Source organism: Dasypus novemcinctus, chromosome X, assembly GCF_030445035.2.
Source record: "Dasypus novemcinctus isolate mDasNov1 chromosome X, mDasNov1.1.hap2, whole genome shotgun sequence".
Lineage (NCBI taxonomy): Eukaryota > Metazoa > Chordata > Mammalia > Cingulata > Dasypodidae > Dasypus > Dasypus novemcinctus.
Window position 1 is genome coordinate 13069703 of NC_080704.1, and position 24501 is coordinate 13094203.

The window sequence follows — 24501 nt, forward strand, 5'->3', positions numbered from 1 at the left end:
TCCTTCTATTTTATCATAATAAAGACCGTCCAAGACCATGAACAGTTTAATGCAAAGTTTGGCAGAAAGTTAAAATTAAATCATAGATATTTGTCCTCTTAAAAATAAATTCATCTTGATTGAGAAGAATTCTATATTTCACAGAATGGGTAACATTCCCCAATGATTAACAATACTTTAAATTATATTAGCACCTGGGGTAACATTTCATCAAAGGAGAAAACATCAAGGGAAGCAGAGTTGGCCCAGCGGTTAGGGCGTCTGTCTACCACATGGGAGGTCCGCGGTTCAAACCCCGGGCCTCCTTGACCCGTGTGGAGTTGGCCCATGCGCAGTGCTGATGCGCACAAGGAGTGCCCAGCCACGCAGGGGTGTCCCCCGTGTAGGGGAGCCCCACGTGCAAGGAGTGCGCCCCGTAAGGAGAGCAAAAGAAAGTGCAGCCTGCCCAGGAATGGCGCCGCTCACACAGAGAGCTGACACAGCAAGATGACACAACAAAAAGAAACACAGGGAAACGGACTTGGCCCAGTGGTTAGGGCGTCCGTCTACCACATGGGAGGTCCGCGGTTCAAGCCCCGGGCCTCCTTGACCCGTGTGGAGCTGGCCATGCGCAGTGCTGATGCCCGCAAGGAGTGCCTGCCACGCAGGGGTGTCCCCCGCGTAGGGAGCCCCACGCGCAAGGAGTGCGCCCCGTAAGGAGAGCCGCCCAGCGCGAAAGAAAGTGCAGCCTGCCCAGGAATGGCGCTGCCCACACTTCCCGTGCCGCTGACGATAACAGAAGCGGACAAAGAAACAAGACGCAGCAAATAGACACAGAGAACAGACAACTGGGGGAGGGGGTGGGAATTAAATAAATAAATAAATCTTTAAAAAAAAAAAAAAAAAGAAACACAGATTCCCGTGCCGCTGACAGCAGAAGCGGACAAAGAACATGCAGCAAATAGACACAGAACAGACAACTGGGGATGGAGAGGAAGGGGAGAGAAATAAATAAAATAAATCTTTAAAAAAAAAGAGAGAAAACATCTAGGCACTGGGTATTACAAATCACTTCTTCCTTAGATGAACATCAAGTCCTCTGAGAGCTGATGACATCTATCTACACAGAACCACTATCTACTCATCCAAACTGCTGGCAGTATAAAACCCTGCTTACATGAGATAAATGAAATAAAGATCAACCTAAATGACTGATGTCAGAAAGAACTTTTTAAAATGCAACTTTTTCCCCCCCAGGAAAACGTAATTACTCTAACAGCTAAGAAAAGAAACTTCAGTAGATAATAAAAGAGAATTATTTATAAGTAACAAGTTAATTCTATAAATGGCACTTAAAGGAAGAATAAAGATAACCAGTTCTGTTCTTCAGTATTGTCAATATAACCCCAGATCTTATTTGTCCTATAACAAAAGCCCTGTTAAATCTCTGCATCAGTAATACATTTCCTATCACCTTATTCCAAACACATACAAGTTCTTGTCATCTTAGCATAAGCATTGTTAAATTAAACACTGTATTTCTGTATTGCATTTGCATCACACTTATAAAATACAACCTCCCTTGTCTACTAAGATGATATTCCTCTAGACACCTTACAGAATTTATTTTCTTTTTCCTGACTCCCTCAGAAAACATGAAATCATCTACTGGGATTGATGGCCATTAGCAATTTATCAGTCACCTAGATAAAATACGCCTTTGAATTTCACATGAATACTGTCCACAAGCACAAAATAATTTTTCCATCTTTACAGTTGACTGAGAGAAATTGTGTGAGTGGATTTTTAAAAAAATACATATACATTCCTTCTGATACCTTGAAACACCCCATTAAAACAAGAAGAAAAAAATAAAATCATATAAAATAAAGTTGCAACAGAGAATGTTCCAGCAATGTTATTCCTGCTGGTTTTGTTTTTGTTTTTTTTTTTTGAAGATGTCGACTGAGTTTCCACAAATAGTTAATGAGGCCAACTACCCTTGAAATCAAAGTGCTATGACCTATCCCCAAATGGAGTCACAGTATTTAAAAGGAAGTGAAACTTCTAGAGTCAGCAGCAGGACGGTGTTGACAAGGAAACCCACACACATGGCACAGTGGGGGCTCTTTTTCAAATTGGCTTCAGACTTGACAAGCACACTAATTCACCTTTGGGTTGCCTTCTGCCCACTGCTCAAAACAATACCAGGTCACATCAATCCCTCTCCCCCCTCCTCCTCCCACAGCCCAGTTCACACCACGAGGGAAATGCATCCATTCCAATATTTAGCTCATGACAACCTGAACAAGGGGAATTGGACACACATTATTACCCATGGCCAAATTTATAACTTTGGGATGGTCTACTCTGCCTGCTAGTTTTTCCTTGCAAGTATACTATTTCCCTGTATGTATATGATTTTCACCAATGTAAAGGTAACTACTAACCCTTTATATCTTATTAAGAGGGAATTAGTAAAGCAATTCGATGTTTGACAACTCGGAAGTAATCTCCCAGGTATGTACAAATTTCCCATACTGTATCAATGGCAAATTATCATCCAACCTTGGCTTATATGGATAAGACCACTGAACTTGCTTTTTAGACAAACTGAATTGGAATTACTCTTTTACTAATAATTAGCCATATGACTTTGTAAAGACACTATGTTAGCAGTCTCTGTTAGTTGCCTATCCAACCATTATTTCCCTTTCCTTCTCCTTCCAAACTGAACTCTGATGTGGTTAGGCCATTCATTAGCCAGGATGGTTTTAAGAAGGGAAATGCATACCAGATTAATTGGCTGCATGAAAATTGCAAAAAAAGAGCAAGAAATAAAAGTAACAGTGGCTTTAAATAAGATGCAACTATAAGTCTTTGTCTGGAAAAACAAGTCAGGTGTGAGGTAACCTAGGGCTGGGATGGCATCAGGGCCCAGGCTCCTCCTAGCTGACTTGTTTGCCATTTTGCTGGTCCAAATGGTTGCTCAAGCTCTGGACAATTTATCTGAACTTCAGCCAACAAGAAGTGCTCATTAGTCTCATGGCCACATCTAGCTGTAGGGGAGGCAGTGAAATGTAAGCAGAGAGATGGGGAGGCACCCAGCTGTTATTGCCACAGCATGTAACCCAATTTCGGCCAATGAGATATGAGGAAGCTTCTGAGAAAGAGTTCTCTGCTAAGAAAGAGAGAGAGGAAAAAATGGCCTGCACTGCTTCCTCTGTTCATTTTCATAACTTGATATGATGTCTGGAATTGAGGCAGCCTTTTTGCTAGTAGCCTGAGTTTATATAAAGCCAACATGCAGATCAGGGCCCACAGGGATGATCTGCCCCACTCCTAACATTGTGGGTACAGATCCCACGCCACTCTGGATTTCTCATGTTACTGCACTTTCACGGCTGTTTACACCTACTAGAGAGAAAGTGTTCTTTTACTTGCAGCTGTATGTCTTTTAACCCAGTCAACCTATCCAAAAAGCCTTCCAAGTTGGAAAACAGACCCTTTGCCTGTCTTTTTTTTTTTTTTTTTTTTTTTTTTTTTTTTTTTTTTATTTTTAATTTTTTTATTTTTTATTGACTTTGTAATAATATTACATTAAAAATATATATGTGAGGTCCCATTCAACCCCACCCCCCCACCCCCCCTCTCCCCCCCCCCCAACAACACTCGTTCCCATCATCATGACACATCCATTGGATTTGGTAAGTACATCTTTGGGCACCTCTGCACCTCATATACATTAGTTCACATCATGGCCCATACTCTCCTCTATTCCATCATGTAGGCCCTGTGAGGATTTACAATGTCCAGTGATTACCTCTGAAGCACCATCCAGGGCAGCTCCATGTCCCGAAGATGCCTCCACCTCTCATCTCTTCCTGCCTTTCCCCATACCCTTTGTCCATTATGTCCACTTTTCCCAATCCAATGCCACCTCTTCTATGTGGACACTGGATTGGTTGTGTCCATTGCACCTTTATGTCAAGAGGAGGCTCAGATTCCACCTGGATGCTGGATGCAATCCTCCCATTTTCAGTTGTAATCACTCTAGGCTCCATGGTGTGGTGGTTGTCCTTCTTCACCTCCATCTTAGCTGAGTGTGGTAAGTCCAATAAATCAGATTGTAGGTCTTTGCCTGTCTTTAAATGCAACATTCTAGAGACATAAAAGACCAATCAGTCATCTTTTAAATCATGATTATCAAAATACTCCTTGGCTACTGCTTTACAAATATTAAGAAACGCATGTGACCATAGTGATGTGTTAGAGTATCCAGCCCAAAATAGAAAAAGATTAGAAAATTCTTTAACTATGCCATGCTTACATTCATTAATACATTAACTATTCATTTACCTGTTGGCTTGCTTTTATTAAAACAAATACAGAAAACCATACACGTTCATTTTTTCAGGTATACAAACGTTTCCTAAAAAGCGTAATGGTTTTCAAACCCTGGCTCTAACACTTACTAGCACCATGACCTAAGGCAATGAATTTAATCTGTAAGTATACCATTTCTTTATACCATCTCTTTTAGGGAGTGTGTGAAAGTCAGGAATGTACGTAAAGAAAATGGCATAATGGTAGACATACAGTAGGTGCTCAGTAACAGACAATTCTTATTATCAGGGGTGCTCACTGAGGACACAGAGATGAAGCCAGAAGGTCGGGTTCAAAGTTTCACTCATTCATTCTTCCCTTTGTTCATGTATACATAGATACTTTCATAAATGCAATATCCCACCTAGTTCCAGAAGGCACTGGAAGGCAAATACAAAAATTATAGCAATTTTTTAAGGTACAGAATAGGGCAAGTATAACAAAGAAACTAAGGGTAGTCAAAGAGAGAGGAGAGACCAGGAGGTGGCAGAAGACACAAATGAGCAGAAACCATGAAGGGAAGGAAAATCAGAGAACATATTTGCGAGTAGACTAGGAAGAAGGAGTGGGGGGGGAGGGAGAAAGAATTTATTTGGATGGTTGTTAAGTTAGTTAGTGAAGATGAGTTTCCAGCCTGTATGGGTCTAAACGTTGTTCAAAAGTCCTAGTTTGCACAACAGTGAACTCCCTTTGAGTCCTGCAGGGAGTGGTGTTCCAGGGCTCCCAGGGGCAAGATGTTTTTTCCCCTCTTACATTCCTTCCCTTGTAACTTGACCGGGAATCTCTACTACCTGAAATAACCAAGCATTTCTCTGGTCTTGGTAACATGAGAGATTCTAAAACAAGGTGTATGGTAGCTGAAGTCAGGGAGCTGATGACAGGTTGAAAAAGTTGAGTGTGAAGTGTGAACAGAGGAGGGATGGGGTCAGAAATGTGTTGAAGAAGCAGATGAGGAGAAAGATACCTGCAAAGGTGTATCTCTCAGAGAGGTAGGAGGAGAAACAAAGAGCAATAAAGGAGTGGTGGGAAATGGATGAAAAGAGGTTGTCAGGAAGAAACAATTGGAATCAGAGGCTGCAGAGGTTAAATACAATCAGGGCTCACTCTCATGAATTCAGCGAGGAGGTCTTCCCCAACCTGGGAGAAAAAAAGGTTCTGGAGAGTGAAGGGTTGAGGAATGAATAGAGATGAGCATTTGAAGTAGCTCTGAATGGAAAGTACTCTTACAAGAGGACCTGCTGTACAAGATAGAAGGGTGGATTTGGGGAGAGGTTGGCCCAAGGAGGGCTTCTGTGGGGGAGAAAGGATAGAGAATTCATTTAGCTCTTTATGTCCTTCAGAATATGGTGCATTGTGCAGATGTTAGCGACCCAACAAAGGCCCTCCAGCTGTACCAGCGGTGGACAGACCGGATAATGGAGCAGTTCTTCTGCCTAGGAGACCGAGAGAGGGAACACAGCAGGGAAATAAGTCGCACGTGTGAAAAACACGATGCATCTCAGAATTCAAGACTGTTCCACCTCTTTGCATCTGCCATAAATTTGTAAATCCTCGAATTATTTAAAAGGCTCAGCACCTCTCGTTCTAATCTCCAGCTGCTGTCATGAGAAGAGGCAAGCGCAAAACATGGCAGGCTCAGCCAACACACCACCACAATACAGAAGACACATGGCCTGCTGAGGACGGTCTGGGGGGGGGGGGATCATCTCTGAATAGGGGTGACATACTTGGAACAAGGATGTCAGGGCAAAATCTTGTTCCCCATAAAGACATATTCGAATTCTCAACCCTGGTCCTGGGTGAACCTCAAGGAAAGATTTTGACATCAAGAGATAATTGAAGATCAAGAGATAATTGAGATACTACTACTTGGACTGGGCCCTGAGGAAACAGGATTGCATGGGATTTGGACATGAAGACACACACCTTTATCTCTGTGATGGGAGGAAATAGGGCCAGGGCTGCCCATATTTGAATTTCATTTGTAATAAACTTTTACCACAAGGACAAACTGAGCCAGGGCTCTCGTATGCAACTGGATATAATAAAGTGATATCTTCTGCTTTAAATTAGCTTGCTTTAAGCTCAGAAAATATTATGACTAACCAAAAAGGTCATCTATAATGTGCCAATTATCCTTCCTTGCTAAGACACTTAAGCCCATATCCCATCGTCACTGATGGCAATGACGAACCTAGCAGTTGTGGCTGGTTGATGAATCACCCAGAAGTTTGAGAGACCAGGATGTTACCTACAGATCTTGGGGCTTCCAGGCTTCCGCCCTATCAAGCAGGCACATCTGCTTCTCCAGATGAAGGAAACAAAACCAGAATAGAAGAACCAGTTGGCACAGCCACAAGGTTGATCCTTGCCCTCTCTTTCCTGGTTTCCTGCCATATGAGCTGCCTTGGAGCAACTGTGCATGCTGAGAAAAGAACTAAAGCAACAAACAGGAATGACTACCATGGCTTTCCTCTTTTGGAATCCCTCCCTGGTCATCTGATTAGTTTGCTCATCCCACAGATTTTTATTGTTCTCCTACTATGTGCTAGGCCCTGTCCTAGGCACTGGGGAAAGTGCTGTGGTCACAGACTAATTTTCCTATGGAATATAGGTTGCCATGTGTCCTTCAGAATGACTAACTATAAATAAAGATTTTTACTCTATCCAAACGGCTGCATCCGTAAATCTCACCAAGCGTATTGTATTACTGTTTATAATGGATGACGCTGCTGTTTATTTTTCAGCATGGAGGATGCACACATTGTACTTTTCATTTACAAGGTACAGTCAGAGTGGACAAACCCTTAGGGTAAACACTCCATTCTAAAACACACAAAAAGTGATGCACTCCAAAGCTTGCATGTGTTTTAATTTTTATCATGGCCCACTTGACCCAGGGTTCAATATCTGTCATATGATTCAGGTGACCTATTAGGGAGAGTCAGTTTCTTTTTATGCTCAGCTAAAATAGCATTACCAATCCTCCCCTGGTACTAAGTTCCCTTAATTAACACATTTGGATTCATCTTCCATGAATTTATCTAAAAGTGTTTCAAAAATTCTTCTTTGAAAAAATTTGGCCACTATCACTTCTTAAGATAGAGGATAAAAATAGAACAAAGATGCTTTCTGTTTATGACTTCCATGAGGTTAACTCTTATTCTATAATAGTACTTCCTAATAGCGCTAGTGTCTAGCTGAAAGGTATTATCTAATTCTATTAAGTTCTACTGTATATTGCCCACATTGGTAACCTCATGGCCTATAAAATATTACCTGACAAAGAAGGAAAGAGCTTAATAGATATTTGTGGAAAGCATTTAATAAACAAGTAGTGGTCATCCTTTGTAATTTGTAGGCTTACAACTTTGCTTCTCTCTGCCTTCATTTTTCATGGGCTAAAGAAGGCTAATTGTTTGGTAGATTCTCACCAAACAAGACCTCTGTGCTATAATTGAGGTGCCCATATGCCCCAGCTTACTTAGGGCAGTTATAGTTTATGTCTAATGTCCCAGAGTCTTTATTCCTAGTGTCTTTTTTCCTTTAAAAAGTGCACTGGCTTGACTAAACCTATCCCCGGTACCCACCCTGGGCTTCCTTGAGCCCTTTATGATGTTCTACAGATGGAACTTCCAGAATGGGTGAAACTTTTCATGTATATAAGGACATTGTAGACATTTCTGGTTATTTACTTGTTTGTTTTGTTTCCCAGCACCCTCCCTGATGATAAAAGAAGTGATTCCATATGAACCTAGAGACTACTGGGTTGGGATTGTCTAGGATGAGTCTAAGACAGTGTTTTTCAAAGTTGGATGTTGCATACGCATCACCTGGAGCTCTTGCGAAAATACAGATTCTATTCAGCAGGTCTACAATGGGGCTGGAGATTTTGCCTTTGTTGACAGGCACCTCAGTGCTGCTGCCACTGCTGCTGCTGCTGCTCTGAGAGTTTACATGGTCCCCTGTGAATTAGCCACATCTTAGGGCCCAGCCACAGAATATTGTATAGTGCTCAACAAGGTTATCTTGGGAGACCAGAGAGTTGGCATCAAATCTTGCCTCCATTACTTAATAACTCTGTGACCTTAAACAAGTTATTCGGTTTTCCTAAGACTTGGTTTTCTTATATATGAGATAGAAAGAATAATCTATCTATCTCAGAGGGATGATGGGAAGATCAAGTGAGACAATAAATGCAAAACAGTACTGTCCTGGCCCACCGTAAATGTTCAAACGTGGTGGTAGTTGAAATGATCAGTATAGTTATCAGAGGGCAGTTTGAATTCTTTCCCCTTCTACTCTAGCCAGTGCTTCCCTGCCATTTCTCCCCTTTTATTCAGAGCTTAACATCAGAGGGTACTTGTTTTACAATTTTTAAATGCAATAATGAATAGTGCCCCACTTTGAGCAGTGCCTTGAAAATGGGTACTTTGGTATGTTCAATTATTATGTTGTCAATACTTGTAGTATTACAACCAAGGTTCAGAAGGCAAGAACATACCTCTTGGCTGAAAGTTTGTGATTAACCAAGTTCATTGATATTTAACTGTTGCTTGGGGGAATTAAATTCTCTGTATCACATGTGTCAGCAGTGGCAGCTGGGAACAACTGGACAGTACATACTCTTCTAAAACCCAGTATTGCCAAGCAGGAGAAACAGATAATATGAGAAAATTAGGGGGGATGATCAAACAGACTCTTCCAACTAGATCTTGTTGTAAACTTTGTCTTCTTTTCCTAACTGGGTACCAGGTAGCAAAATTCTAAGTATTTCAGTTCCATTTTCTTTCCTTTAGCCTTTCAAAAGTCTCATAACCTGAACCATTGATTTAGTTGATGTAAAGTTAGGGAATTGAAATGTCTTTTTGTAAACAATAGCTAGCTATTTAAATCTATGGGGTCACAATTGTTGGTGTGGTCATCAAAATTGTTACCCTCTTCCTCATCTTTAAGGTCCTTTTCAGCTATAAACATTTCTCTTTCTTCTGATGTCAGTCCTAATATAGGGCCAGTGTTTTCAGGGTGGAGTCAACAATGGAAGTAGAAAAGGGAGATCAGATAGTTGGATACTTAACCCCCTGGAAAATTAACCTCTTACTATTTAGTCATTGTAAAATTGGATGCTGAGTTTGAAGTGACTGTATTTTGAAGGTGCTGCATTTGTACCTCCTATAATTTAAAAAACTACAATATACCATAATTTTCTACCAATTAACTCATTGATTCATGTATTGGACACCTGCTTTGGCCATGGCATCTATGGCATGAGGAACATAAGGAAATTACCCTCCCAACTGGGAGCTCACTGAACGATCAGGGCATGTTTCTTGAGACCCATTGCTATCTGTTGTTTATCCTCTAAGCCAGGGGTCAGCAAACTATGGCCCATGGGCCAAATCCAGACCATCATCGGTATTGTGAATAAAATTTTATTGGAACCAGTCACACACTTCATTTATGTATCATCTATGGCTGTTTTTGTGCTACAAGAGGCAGAGTTGAAAAGTTTATAGCAGAGACCACATGGCCAGCATAGCCTAAAATACTTACTATCTGACCCAGACTAACAAAAATACCATGTTCTTTTACCAAAAAACTTTTAAGTTTTCCCTGGGACAAATAAATGATTTAGTGTGAGGAATTTGTAAGCACTTTTAACATTTTAAAATCATTATAATTCTTAATAAAGTCTTTTTAAAGAGCTAATATGGAGGGTTTTTTTACTGAAAATTTCTATACCTTTTGGTATATTGTTAAACACTAATAAATGAATCAAATGTTATTTGTGAGAAAGATAATGCCTAGTTTTACATATTAGAATTCAAGGGGGAAAAACAGATAATAGGTAAACAGAGATATTCAATATCTCTGATTTCTGCAAGTATAGCATTAATATTAGTACTTGAGTTTATTGTCAAATCCTAAGTATCTACATAATAATTTGGCATAGATGAGTTCTTCAAAATGACCCCACTGTAACACAGGAGATGTCTCTACAAAAGTGAAATATTATCTTAATTTAGATTTAACATCCCTTATTATTCATCCAAAGGGGTGCTAATGTAAAGTACCAGAAATCTGTTGGCTTTTATAAAGGAAATCTATTTGGGGTAAAAACTTACAGTTACAAGACCCTGAAGAGTCCAACTCAATGGACTCAGATGTGACTTCTCACCACATACCTCTTCTGTCCCTTCTATTTGAACCTATTGTTGGTGCTGGATTTGGTAGGTGTAGGTCCGAGAGACTTGAATGTTTGGGCTCTCCATGTGCCAGCTGGGTTCTGAGCCTCAGCAAAGTTGCAACACCTATTCTTCAGTTCATTGGACTCACTCAGGACAACTAACAAGGAGGTGAGGATGGACAACCACCACATCAAGGAACCGAGAGAGTCTACAACTGCAAGCAAGAGTGTCCCATCCATCAGCTGTATGGGATCAAGGCCCCCTCTCAATTAGAGGTGGAATGGGCATCACCATCCCAGAATCCTCAGGATTGGGGAATAAAATATGGACTAAAGTCTACTGTAGACTTATTGGTATTCTAGCAATGGAAGAAATTATATCACTAATGTGGAGACAGTGGCCACTGGAGGTGCTGAAGGCAGGGAGAGGGAAAAAGAGGTATAATATAGGGGCATTTTGGTGACTTGAAATCATCCTGAATGGCATTGCAATGATTGACACAGGCAATTATATATTCTGCCTTAATCTACAGAACTGTGTGGGAGAGAGTGTAATCTACAATGTAAACTATAATCCAGGTTTAGTGGCAATGTTCCAAAAGAATTCATCAACTGCAATGAATGCACCACACTAACAAAAGAAGTTGTTAATGTGGGGAAGGGTGGGAGGTGTAGGGAGTGGGACATATGGGAATCCCTTATATTTTTGTGTGTAACATTTTGTGTAATCTAAGTATCTTTAAAAAAAATAAAAAATATATTTAAAAAAACAGAGTCCAACTCAAGGCTACTTTCTCACCAAAGTCTGTTGCCAACTGTTGAAGCAAGATGGCAGGCAATCTATGCCTGGCCTCTCCTTTCTTCTTCCTTTTAAGACTCCATGGGCCCAGCTTCTTCAGATCTCAGCTATAGGCTGGCACAGGGTTCATCTCTCAGGCTTCCTATATCAGTCTGGCTTAGGGCTTGTTTCTTTCCAGGCTTTATCAGTTGCTCAGCTGCAAACTATCAGGCAAATATCTCATCTCTCCCAGAGCTTCTCTCCTCTGGCATCTATGGAGCTCGCTCTCTTCTTGACTGAGTGCCTATTTATATAGCCCATCAAGGGGGCGGGGACTTAACCTGAGTCACGTCTTACTGACATAATCAAATCAAAGGCCCTAAATTGATTTAATCAAGTATACTTAAAACCTTTGAATTTAATACAGTCAAAGGGTATCACACCCAAAGAAATGGATCAGTTTACAAACATAATTTTTCTGTTTCTTGGGGGGCTTCATAAATAATATCAAACTGCCACAACATATTTTTCATCAATGCAAATGTGAAATTATGTAAAGGTATGGAGCCAAAAAAGAAAAATTATATTTAAAAGGAGAAGAGGGTCATCCCTGCATTCTCCTTTAGTCATTTTAAGATGTGAATACTTACATTTAGTAAAACAAAAAGGGGAACAAGACCATCTGCCAAGAATAGTTTTGCAACTTAAGTCCAAGCTACTTTCTAAATATAGTCCTTCTTTCTCCTTTCAAATGCTCTCAAGTATCTGCTAAAGTTTTAGTATTAAAGTATCCAGATGAGTCATTATAATCAGATCACAAATTTAACAAAGTTACATTTTCTCTAGGTAAATGAGTTACATACTAAATACCTATGTTTATTAATTACCAGATTTTTCCTCACTTGATTTCAATATGTAAAAGTAGACATTCTCTTCTAACTGTAAATAATTCTTGATTAATGTGTCAGTGATGAACTATGTACCAAGCAGATACTGATAAAGAATGGCTTTATTTTTAAAATTCTCCATGAATTTTTCCATGAATGTTTTCTAGTTTTTTCATGCCTCTCTCTCTATATATATATATATTTTTTTTTTCTTCTTTTTTATGTGGTACCAGGGATTGAACCTGGGACCTCATACATGGGAAGCAGGCAATCAACCACTGAGCTATAATACATCCACTCCCTAATGCCCATATTTTTAAAAATGAGGATGCTATATCTCCACCCCTCCATATTGGCTTTTTTTCTTTTTCTTATTTATCTTTATTTATTTTTTTAATGTTACATTAAAAAAATATGAGGTCCCCATTTACCCCCCACCCCCCTCACCCCACTCCTCCCCCCATAACAACAACCTCCTCCATCATCATGAGACATTCATTGCACTTGGTGGATATTTTTAAAGAGCTTTAGAGAACAGATCCTCAATCCAAGAATGCACAGAGGTTAGCTGGTAAGTAAATGGCCCCACAGATTCCTGCTTGGTAAGTAAAGTAAAAAGTAAAATAGATCTTGTTTTCTCTACATTGGGTAGAGAGCCATCACCTGCCCTCATAGTCCCAAGTTCATCATAATGAAACCGGTTTAAAAAAATAAATTAAAAATGAAGGCAAACAATAACAATGTGTAGCTAGCATTCTAAACAAAACACAAGGGCTAAAATTTGATACCAGAACTTCTTAACTTCAGAAAATCAGATCATTGTTTCCGTGGATTTGGAAAACAGATCGTCTTCATTTGCAAGCACAGAAACAATACAAAGGAATTCTGTCTTCACTTTGAAAAGCAATTTGAATACAGAAAGAATGCTACTTTCCAAAACCTCCATTTTGGGATGAAATTTAAGCAGAGGACACAGATCAAGTGTAACCAGCTTTTCTCAGTTGGGCTTCACTGAAAATGGAATGACGGAACAGGTGTGAACTCCTAGGTAATGTAGGCACAGGTAGCATTCGTCAGGAAAATTTGATTCATGATTTATTTCCTTTGGATTGGGACTGAGTGTTGAAAAAATAAAATATGGTGTTTGTAATAAATTTTCTCTTTCCTCCATTTTCAAAATGTATCCAAATAGAGTTAAACTGATTGGCCCTTTACACAAACAGCGGTACCCACCCTTGTGATTAATATTCCTAGTAGAAGCAACTACTTGTTTTTAATTGAGACCACACACAATTATCCACCTTTTAGCTATATAACCTAAAATAAAAGAATTGAGACCAAAATCCCATGGAAATTATCCAAAGATGTAAACACAAGCTTGAGGAGACATCTCTATAGTTAGGCCTGCTGAGGTAAAGAAATGAAGTTTCTGGAGAGACCTTTCTCCTTCATAGAAGAACCTCAGTCCAGTTGCACTCTCCATGGTACTAGGTATGCAGGGGGCCCAAGATGGAGCCCCTGGACATTTCAAAACTGAAGCAAGGAATATTGTAGCACCAATGGCCAGACACTCAGGAGCCATTGTTTAGATCTTAAGGGAGAGCCAGTCTCTGTGGCCCTGGGGCTCCTCAAACATTATAAAGGAAAACCTCCAAGGCAAGATTAACAATGGGCACAAACCTAGGGAAAGAGCCAGGCAAAGAGACCATATAAGAGGAGGGTCTAGACTCTGTCCTTCTTCTGTTCTGTCCATGCCTTACTAACCACTTGGCACAGGCAAACCTAAACTAGTACAAGACATCTGCAGCAGTAGAAGAGGGGGTGTCACAGTTGTAGTTGCAGGGCCTCTGTCCCCTTACTAGAAGCTGCTCTGTCTATCCAGATGGGTGTCGTCTATAGAAGGTCAGCTCCTAGAAAGTAGGGGTTAGGCCTCATTATCCTTTAACTTCTATTGTTTTAAACAGGGCCAGGAAAGAAAGGAAAAGAAATGTCGAAAGAAAGAAGAAAAGAAAGAAAAAAGAACTGTAGAAAATTGAAAGAACAAAGAGGAAAGAAAATGGATTACAGAAAGAGAAAGAAGCAAAGCTAGAAAAGATATTACAAGAAAAGAAAGGAAAAAAAGAACTATTGGAAAAAGGAAAGAAAGAAAAGATTACAGAAAAAATATTACAGAAAAAGGAGGAAAGAAAGGATAATTTCAAAGAAAATTTTAAAAAGGAAAGAGAAGCATCACAGAAAAAAAGGAAGAGAGGGAGAGAGAAGAAATAACACATTCCGTTGCTAAAGGATCCTAATGTTAATAGACTATTTAAGAGCACTCGAGTCAGGCATGTGCAGACTGAAATCCTTGCTTCCATCTCTTACCAGCTGTTGTACCTTGGGCAACTACTGAAGCTATTAGTCTTAATTTCTTGAACTGAAAAGATGGGGATAACAATGCCTGTCTATAGGGCTGCCTTGAGCACAATGAGGGAGAAGTAGTTGGTGGTCAGTAAAGGCTGGCTTCCTCCCTTTTCCCAATTCAGAAACCCTCAAGGATGGTGGGGAGGAGGTCAGATTGACCACAGTTCTTCATCTGAGCTCCTTTCTCACCACTTCCAATAGGCTGCCCACACCCCACCCAATCCCAACAAACCAGCCCAAAATATCCCCCATCCTAGTTCAAAAATTAACCCTACCTCCTTATAAGGAGGTATACCAGGTATACTAGGAAGAGTTCACCAGCTCCTCAGCAGATCCTAGCTTCTTTGAGTGCTTTAAGTTTCTGTCAAGTGTTGCAAATAACTCAAAAATAATTTTTCCAACACCACTGAAACTTATCTTCCATATAGGGGCATTCTCCAGGACTATCCTGATGTCCCAACCTCAACACTTCTTGACCTTGGGGGCTTCCTCATCTGTTTACAAGATAGAGTAGCTTCAGCAGTGGTTTGCAACCTTGGCTCCACGTTAGAATCACCTGGCAAGCTTTAAACATTATTGATGCCCTGCCCAGCCCAAACCCTAAACAAATTAAATCAGAATCTCAGTGGATGGGACTCAGGCATCTGTAAGATCTATAATTAATCAGCCATTATTTCCCGTAATCCATCAATAATTAATTATTTCTATAATTCTTTTTTAAAGCTCCCCAGGTGATTCCAAAGAGCACCCAGTGCTGAGAACAACTGCCACTGTCTGGTGAGCAACCATGTAGCTGACCCGCAACCATTTGATAAGCGAAGCTGAGTCTTCACACTTGGCTATTTACTTTTAACTCTCAACTCCAACAGTGCAGGGAAAGGTGCACCTGGTCTGGTTCACCTGGATGTCAGGTAAGTGATAAGCATCCCTGTTTGAGTCTATTTGAGTTAAGCCACACCAGGAAGGCAATGTTAGCATTATTAGACCTACTTGGTTGCCAGGAGGCCAACACGGAGGTGGAACCCAAAGATCAGAGACCTGGGGTTGAAATTTACAACAGCTATGGAGTCTAGAAAGGTGCTTCTCACATTTGAATAGGCGTGGTCATCACATGAGATCTTGTTAAAATGCAGGCTTTGATTCAGCAGGTTGCAGGTCCAGCCTGAGATTCTGCATTTTTGACAAGCTCCCAGGGGATGTTGATGCTGCTGGTCCAAGGACCAGACTTTAAGGAGCAATGGTCTAAATATAAAGTTACTGTAGGGAAAACATCCAGCAAAGTGCCTGGGACACAGCATGAGATGGATCTGAGATGCTTCTAGAAAGCATTTAGCCTTGTCCTTATCATCACCTCCTCCTCCTCCCCTTTCCCACCCCTCACCCAAGCCCAAACTTTTAGAGAATCCCATTTTCTGAAACAGTATATGGAATGCTATTTCCTAATGTTACCACAACTAAGGCAATTCTGCGTTCAAGTCTTCATATCATGGACTGAGCTGGTTTTCAGATGGATTTCCCTCAGATAATAACTGTGACTGTATTTATGTGCATCACCACCCCAGCTGCCCAAACTTAAGAGATGTCTTTTTTTACTTTGCCTGCACCATCCAATATGGTAGCTACTAATCCCATATGGTTATGGAAATTAAAGTATAAATTGTTTAAAATTAAGCAAAATGAGAAATTCCGTTCCTCAGTCACAGCAGCCATGTTCCAAATGTTGGCTTCATGTGGTTGGTGGTTACCATATTAGACAGAGAGAATACAGAATATTTCCAGAATTGTGAAAGTTTCTATTGGACCATGTGGTATATGTAGACCCTATAAAAATGTAAGATGTTGGCATTTAAACTTTTTCTTTGCAAAATAATCTAGTGTCATTTCTTCTCTCAATTCCCCAGAAGTGGGCAATCTAATACCTCCTTTGGACCTACTATTTCAATGGGCAAAGATCTGTTTGCTTAGCCAAATTGGAAAAACCAAATAAATTTAAAAGAGTATGTCTTCTCTGGAATGTGCTAATTTCCAGTTACTCATGCCTGTGTATAGGAAATTAAACTAAAACCTGTACTTGTCATTCATAGACAAAAAGGGCTTTGTCTGAATATCTAAATTGACTTCCCACACAGGAACCTAATTGACAGCAAACTGTTACAGCGGATGACTCATCCTTTAAAGATCAGCTCCCCTTTATGTCTGATTAAATGTCACTGTCTCAGAAAGCTTCTCTGACCATCCTAGCAACTTCCTGCCATTATTCTCTGCCCTGATCTTGCCTATCCCCAACTGCCATATTAAATATTGGTTTGCTGCCTGTGTGCCTATTCTACACAGTAATCTCTTTAAAAAGAAACATTTGAACTCTTTTATTCACTGATGTATCCATAATGCCGAGAACAGTATCTCTCACTTTGTACATGCTTAATACTTATAGAATGAATTTATGAATGGAACCTCCTAAAATTGGATGCAAAATTTTGGGTGTGTACATGTCTCTGGAAAGAAAATTCCGAGCTTAGATCTCATCCTGTAGAATGAGTCTGTGACCTAAAATGATTAGGAACCTCTGGCTCGACATGTATAATCCCATATCCTTATCATTAATATTATTATCTGCCATGACCACAAATGAAAATTCTGCAAATGGTAAAATGCTAACTTTATTAAAGTCATACAAAATGAGCAAATACGAGTTGTAAAAGCAATGATGTGGATATGTTAAAGACTTGGTGGTGTTGTTAATGTAGCAAAATGGATACAGAAAAGAACTTAATCCATACTGCAGTATCTCCATCACTCCAAACTCTATTCTGACCCATTACCACATATACCTTTATGTTTACGTATGTACACTCAATGATTATGAACCTTTTGTCTTTTCCAGGTTTCCCACAGAGGTTCTCAAGGAGCTCCAGCAGGCTCCAGCTTGGCCACAGAATGTGGGGTATTCTAACGTGGCCCTGGGCAACGTTGGTTGTGCTTCTGAGCAGCCATGGCTTCTCTCTGCTGTGTCTGCTTCCCCACCTCCCAAGCTTTTTACAAGGTACACTGTTCAGTGGGGGCTGAAGGGGCCACAGAAGTTAAACAACGTGTGAGAGTGGAGATAAGGACTGTGGAAGAGAGTGAGGGTTAGGAGAGGAAGCTGAAGAAGGACAGCAAAAGAGATTGTGTGAGTGCTCGGTAAAAATAGGGACAGAGTGTATGCAGAGGAAAGTGATAATGAAATTAAATTAGTGAGAAGAGCAGAAAGATAAAACAAGTTCAAAACAGCCATAAATCACCCATGAATATGAAATGCAAAGAAAAAGGTAAGGAGGAAAAAAACCAAGTTGTGATAATGACGGGGGAGGAAAATAGAGCAAGGGATAAATGGAAGATAAAAAAGAGAGCAGAGAGTGATGTAGCCTGAAAAGGGAGAAAACACCACCTTCCAGAAGGAAGAAAATCAGTGATGATCACGTACACATGCTCACAGATGTAGTGGGGTGGGGTGAAGAAAGCAAAACCAGACACCCATCTATTCAATAATATGGGGTGGTAGAGAAACAGCCCCTGGAATCCCTGACACCCATGAATACATCACCTAACACGGCAGAGGAGATTTTGCAGATGTGATCCAGAGTAGGAGCCTCGAGATGGGGACATTATCTTGGCTTAACAGGGTGGATTTTTAAAAGCAGTGACCCTCCCTCCCTTGCGGTCCGTCAGCGAGAGATGTGATAATGGAAGAAAAACACAACAGCACAGAGAGGCACAACATGGCTGATTTTGAAGATGAAGGAAGGGGCCACAAGCCAGGGAAGGGGGGCAGCTTCTGGAATTTCAAAAAGCAAGGAACCAGTTCTCTCCTAGAGCTTCCAAAAGGAACCAATCACTGCCCACACCTTGATTTTCACCCTACAGAACTGCAAGATAATCCCACTGACACCTTGATTTTTACCTTACAGAACTGCGAGATAATAAGATACTTTGTTACAGAAGCAATAGAAAACTAAGACTTATGGGGTCCAAAATTATTACAACCAGATGTGTCTTTTGTGCAGCACAAGAGTTAAAATCACGCTCAGGTATCATTTTACAGTGTATAAGACCCTTGCCTGTACATTTGTCTCATCTGCTCTTTCCAAGATCCATGGGATGTAAGCTAAGGCCACCAATTCTACCCCTGCAGATGGGACAAGGGAGGCCCAGAGAAGGCACACATTTCTGAGGGCATGGCACTAAGTGTCAGAGTTAAGGCTAGACTGAGCTCTCGGAGACCTCTGTTTACCCCCATGGTAAAATCCTGATCACCAGCAGAATGTTCACATCTACTAAGCTCAGTAAGCACAATTGGAAGTGCATGCCCCATTCAATACTGTGGGACTGTGATGGTCTGCAGGGTTAGAATCTTTCTTTGTGGGCCCCCACCCCATGCCTTGACTTTTGCACCCCACATAGTTAGTCCCTCTTTTGAACTAAATTGTGATTCATTGCTTACTTGTCCCTGAAGTGTGAGTTTGTTGACTAACTAGTGTCCAGTACAGGGCTTGGCACAAAATTGGTGCTGAAATTATGGGTTAATTTAATTAAAAGAAGAACACATAGGGACATTATGTTAGGTGAAAAAAGCCAATGTCAAAGGATTGGCTTTGTAAAAATCCATTTATATGAGATGTTCAGAATAGATAAATCCATAAAGACAGAAAGCATATTAGAAGTCGCCTAGAGCTGGGGGCATGGAGAGATTGGGAGATGATGGCTGAGAGATACAAGGTTTATTTTGGGGGGGATGAAAATGCTCTAAAATAGACTGTGGTGATGGATGGCAGAAAGCCATTGAATTGTATTTGAATGGGTGAACTGTATGGTATGTGAATTATATATTTCAATTAAGCTGATTTTTTAAAAAAGAATACATAGGCATTACTCCACAGCCATCTTAAAATCCAGAAGGCACATCTCTATGTCATCTTTGAATAATATCCTGGTGGGAAGGTCTTCCTATTCACCTCTACCATTGCTACAGTTCATATGGGGTTTGGAGGTAAGAGAATGAGGTGGGTTCATTGGGAATCTGGATGCAGTACAGAAGGATTTCCTTTGGGCAGAAGCAGTAGGAAGGATGGCAACTGGAAGGTGGGGTGGTGAAGGAGAGCCTGGCAAGGGCTGCTTCATGAACTGGCCCCCTGGCCCAGCACTGGGACTTAAGTCTGAGATCTCAGGAGAGGGACTTCAGACAGAGAGGGAAGGAACTGATTTCACAATGGACACAAGCAGCATCACTTTGTCACTCACTGACAAAGCATGTGTCTGGATGGGGAACAAGGGCTCTTCCCATGTCTGTGTGGAGAACCCGGGGCTTGGGCACAGTGGTGGCTCAAGCCCATGTGACACATGTGGGTGCCCCAAGGGTTCCCCACATAGAGTGCCATCTGAGAAAGGAAGGGGGGTTGTCACCTGGAATTGACAGAATGACTTTATGAGCTCAAATCTGACCACCCCCAATCCCGGGAACTATGGGACATAACTGGTGGGGGATTACAGGTGGGGCTGGCTCCTATGTTAGCAAGTTGGTATAAGGCAGTGAAATGAGCACAGTTATTTTTGGTTTTTCTAATGGTTTCGTGGAGGTATCTTTTCCATATAAAATTCACCCATTTCGAGTATATAGTTCAATGATGATTTTAAAGTAAATTTACCAAGTGGTGCAACCGTCACCATAAAGCAATTTTAGAATATTTTCTTCACCTCAATAAGATCCCTCCAGGGCATGGATTTCTTTTCATGAGACCCCATTAAATTCCAGATGTGACCAGGAGATAAACCACAGGTTTCATCCACAGATACGCTGAATTCTGTTCTTTACCCAATACTCATTTTGTCCTTTCCTTGTTATTTCCCTACCCAAGATCCCACAATCTCAGTCCCATAACAGTACAGTAACCTCACCAGTAATATCTCCAGGAGCAGCCAACCCGCTCCTTCCAGCTCACTGCCTCCACTTATCCACTTGTCTGCCATTTAGGGTCTTGAACTATCCAGAACATAATCTTAAAACCGGAAATGACCCCAAAGCTTTCCCATGAACTTTCTTCTCAAAATAGGAAGCTCTGAGACCCCCTCTGGCCAGAGTTGATGGGCTTCATAATGTGTTTATAACTAGAATTACTTAATGAGCCTGGTTATCTGGTTTCCTCTGGCAACCTTCAATTCTACCCTCAGTTAGAGCCAAGTAATAGGAGTCTGTGAGAGGGGATGGAGGGCAGTGATAGGCGAGGGAAAAGAAAAGCAGTTTGAGCAGGCAGACCATCTGGAGCCATTCCTACACACCTCAAGGCTCCCAGAAGCACCAACCCCAACCCCTACAGCAGGTTTACCAAGTTAATCCATAGTAGAGACTCAGATGCACCGAGACAAGAGACAGGACCTTCAGAGGACACTGGTCAGAAGCTGGGGAAGGCTGTTGTGGATCTTTGCACTCATCCAGAGCAAACTCTATCATGAAGCCTGCTGCCCTGGGAGGGGTGGTTCAGGGGCCAGGCTCCTCCCTGGAACACGGGCCTCTCAAAAGCTGAAAGAGTGTGATTTAGCCAAGGCTGTACCCAAGCAAAGTGTCTGGCATGTGGTAGATGCACAGTTCATACTTAAATTGACACTCCAAAACGTTCTTAGGCTAATGATATTGAGGAAAACAGAAATCAACACTTAAAGGGTAAAACTTCAGTTATCTGGAAAACTAATGCATTCATTTCCTGGCCTTCCATAGCAGTGTCTGTTTGATGGAAGATCCTTCTAGATTACATTTACCAGTGATGCTGCTATCCCCAAATCTTCAGTCTGGGACATGGTTTGGTCTTTTCTCTTCACTTTGCAGAATCATAGCAACTGTGCAGAAAGGTGAATTGTTTAAATTCTCATTAAATTCTACATATCTGTCAGCCTGTGGGTTCATTGACTAGTATTTCTAATTGCCTAACAAGAGGATAAAATATTTACAGGGAATAGTCTGCCACAAAAATAATAAAGCCCAGTCTAAGATGCATCACTCTGACTCCTTCACCATAAGAAATGATTGATGTGGGTAGCTCACTCTCCAAGTCTGATTCCTTAACTTGGCTGCTTTGTGAAATGTGGTTTCTAAACATCCCTGCTACTGAATCTGAATCCCAGTGGAAAGGAACCAGGGAATCTGTCCACCACCCCAGATGATTTTAATGCAGCCAACCTTGACGGAATACTCTAGAAAAATATCTCTAGAAGAATTCACATGATTTTTCTAACCATAATATACATAGTAAAGACAAAACAGACAAGTTAGCAAACACTTTTAAGATTATACAAAGTCTAGCTCTTTGAAATCAATATCTAATGGTTTTAAACTAGGAGATATCGTTTTGTTCGTTTCTCCACATTTTGAAAATATATTATGTTTTATGTTCCCCCAGTGTTGTTTAAGAAATGAGGCAGAGAATGATGTGGGACCAGAGTAAAAAGTTCCTGAACACAAACTTTTTGATGAACATTTGTATTCTTTACAATGCATCCTTGCCTATTATGTATTCCCCACAAAAATCACATAAAATACCAAGCAATGAGCATTTATGAGGAAAGAACCAGATCAAAATAACTATTCCACTGGTTCTCCAGGAGACAATTTGTCATAAGAAAAATGCACAGAGAGGAAGATTTATTTGGAGGCTGGCAAGGAATCAGAAACTCAATTTGTTATTTAGCATTCTGTGGTCTTTATCTTCTTCAAAAGGGATTTCACTAGATTCAATTTTAAGTTTAATTTTAGATAATCAAACTTAAAACCAAACCAGTATAGATGTAGGTATTTTCTGAACCTTCCAGACTTTGTTCCAAAGGTGGAGAAAACAAGAAAAATCGACTCCCTAGATTTTCAACTGGGCGTGGTTCCTGAATTTGTCATTGCATTGATTTCCCCATGAGTCACTCTTGTTCCTAATATATGCCAGACTTTCCCCTTTCAGATGCCCAAAGAGCCAGAGGATGGACACTTGAAGAGAAACTTTTATTAGACAATGGAACACCGGAATGTGATGAGGAAACCATACGATTGTGTCCAGCTCAATAAGAGGCAAAACAGGCCAGTGTTTTAGAGCAGACATTCTCCCATTAGAGTGTGCAAGAAGACCTGGAGAGCTTGCTAAAACACAGATTCATGGGCCCCACGTCCACGGTTTGAACCTTGTTCTACAGAATGACATCAGTCTAGAAAGTCTAGACTGAAAGAGGACATGCACAATAGCTACCTTCCCCAAATCTCTTCCTTCTCTCTGAAAATTCCCCAAGTTTTTTCCTCAAACCTAACCTTTCCTGTACTATCATTTTTCTTTCACCACGAATTCTTGGCACTTTTCAATGTAAATCAAGCTGGCTCAGAATTGATACCAATTCTCTCAGTCAGACTTCAACAATATTTAAATTTATTTGCCCAGGGATTGACAGTGCAGATAGTGAAACCCATATGAGTGGGGTGAGGTTTTTTTTTTTTACATAACCATCATGTATTAATATTTTATGTATAGAATATCCCTGTTCTTCAGAAATAGACATGGATGTAGTAAGTGTTCAAGGAACGTGATGTATGCAACCTATTCTCAAATGTTTATAAAATAGAGAGAATGAAATAACAAATATGGTAAAATGGAAAAAGTTGGTGAGTCTGGGTATCTGGATGGGGGTATATCAGAGTTCTCTATATTGGTTTTGTATTATTTTTGCAATTGTCCTGTAACTTTGAAATTATTTAAAAATAAAGAGTAAAAAGTAAAGAAAAATGAAAAAAAAATTAGTTGTGGAACACACTGAATATATCATTGTGATCCTGAAAAAAATCTCCATTAAGGACATAGATTTGTTTCTCAAGTTGCCACTAAAGCAAAATGCAATAAAGGTTTATCAAATCTCTTTTGTCCCAATGATCTAAGAAGAGAAAATTCCAAAAAACAAAAAGTTGCCCCAAGAAGCCGAGATAAAACTTAACAAGAAATTGGCAAAGAGGGTAAGGCAGCATTTAAATAGCATCGATGCTGGCCAGACTCTCCCTTCAGGAACACTATCGACAGTTTTTTGCTTCCACCACCAGGAGGAGTGCAGAATTTTCAATTCCAGTTTGTCAGAAGGGCATTACAGAGTCTGGAGGACCAGAGTTGAATAAAGTTTTTAGTTACTTCCTAACAGGACAAAAATATCTGCTGGCATGGATTCAGGAGAGAATGCTGTGCAACCCACTTCTGTACACAAGCTCCTTTTAAGCTTTTTTATTCCAAACACTGCAGCAACAACTATTTTCGATCCTGGAGTGGCAATAGGTGCAAATTTAACGGTCTCTTGGAGCTCTTTCTTTCTTTACAGTCAAGATGAAACATTAGGAATCAGACAAATAAAAACTAATGTTACATAAGAAAATGTTCTGCAATTTAGAGATGAGAAAAGTGCACGGCCAGGGACTGACAGATTTATCATGGGGAAGAGGACAGGAAGAGGTGGCTCAGAAAAATTAAAAATTGAAAAATTACAATGTGAAGAGAAACGTCCACTTGCCTCTCTTTAGCATCTAAAACACAAGTATTGAAAGACAATGCCACTCACATCTGTATCCAAGAGCAAAAATCTAAAGTCCCTTACTTTTAGAACATGTTTTAATATGCTGGTAGTTGTTTTGGCTTTTCAATCAATAATGAAGTACTCCGAGAGATAACAAAAACCTTACAAGCAGAGGAACCAAAACAGTTATAAGATCATTTCTATGTCAGTAGAATATGTTAGAACTTCAAGTTGCATCGAATGTCTTTGCCTGCTAAATGTAGAATCATAAGACCGATAACAACAGTGATGGTGGAGCTGATGGAGGTAATGGTGACGGTGGTGGT

General features: G+C 40.5%; 1 protein-coding gene across 2 annotated transcripts in view; it reads right to left on the bottom strand.

Annotated features, from left to right (window-relative positions):
* ARHGAP6 (Rho GTPase activating protein 6) overlaps positions 1 to 24501 on the bottom strand; it is a 535211-nt gene that overhangs the window by 216430 nt on the left and 294280 nt on the right. The gene's annotated exons all lie outside the window — the stretch shown is intronic.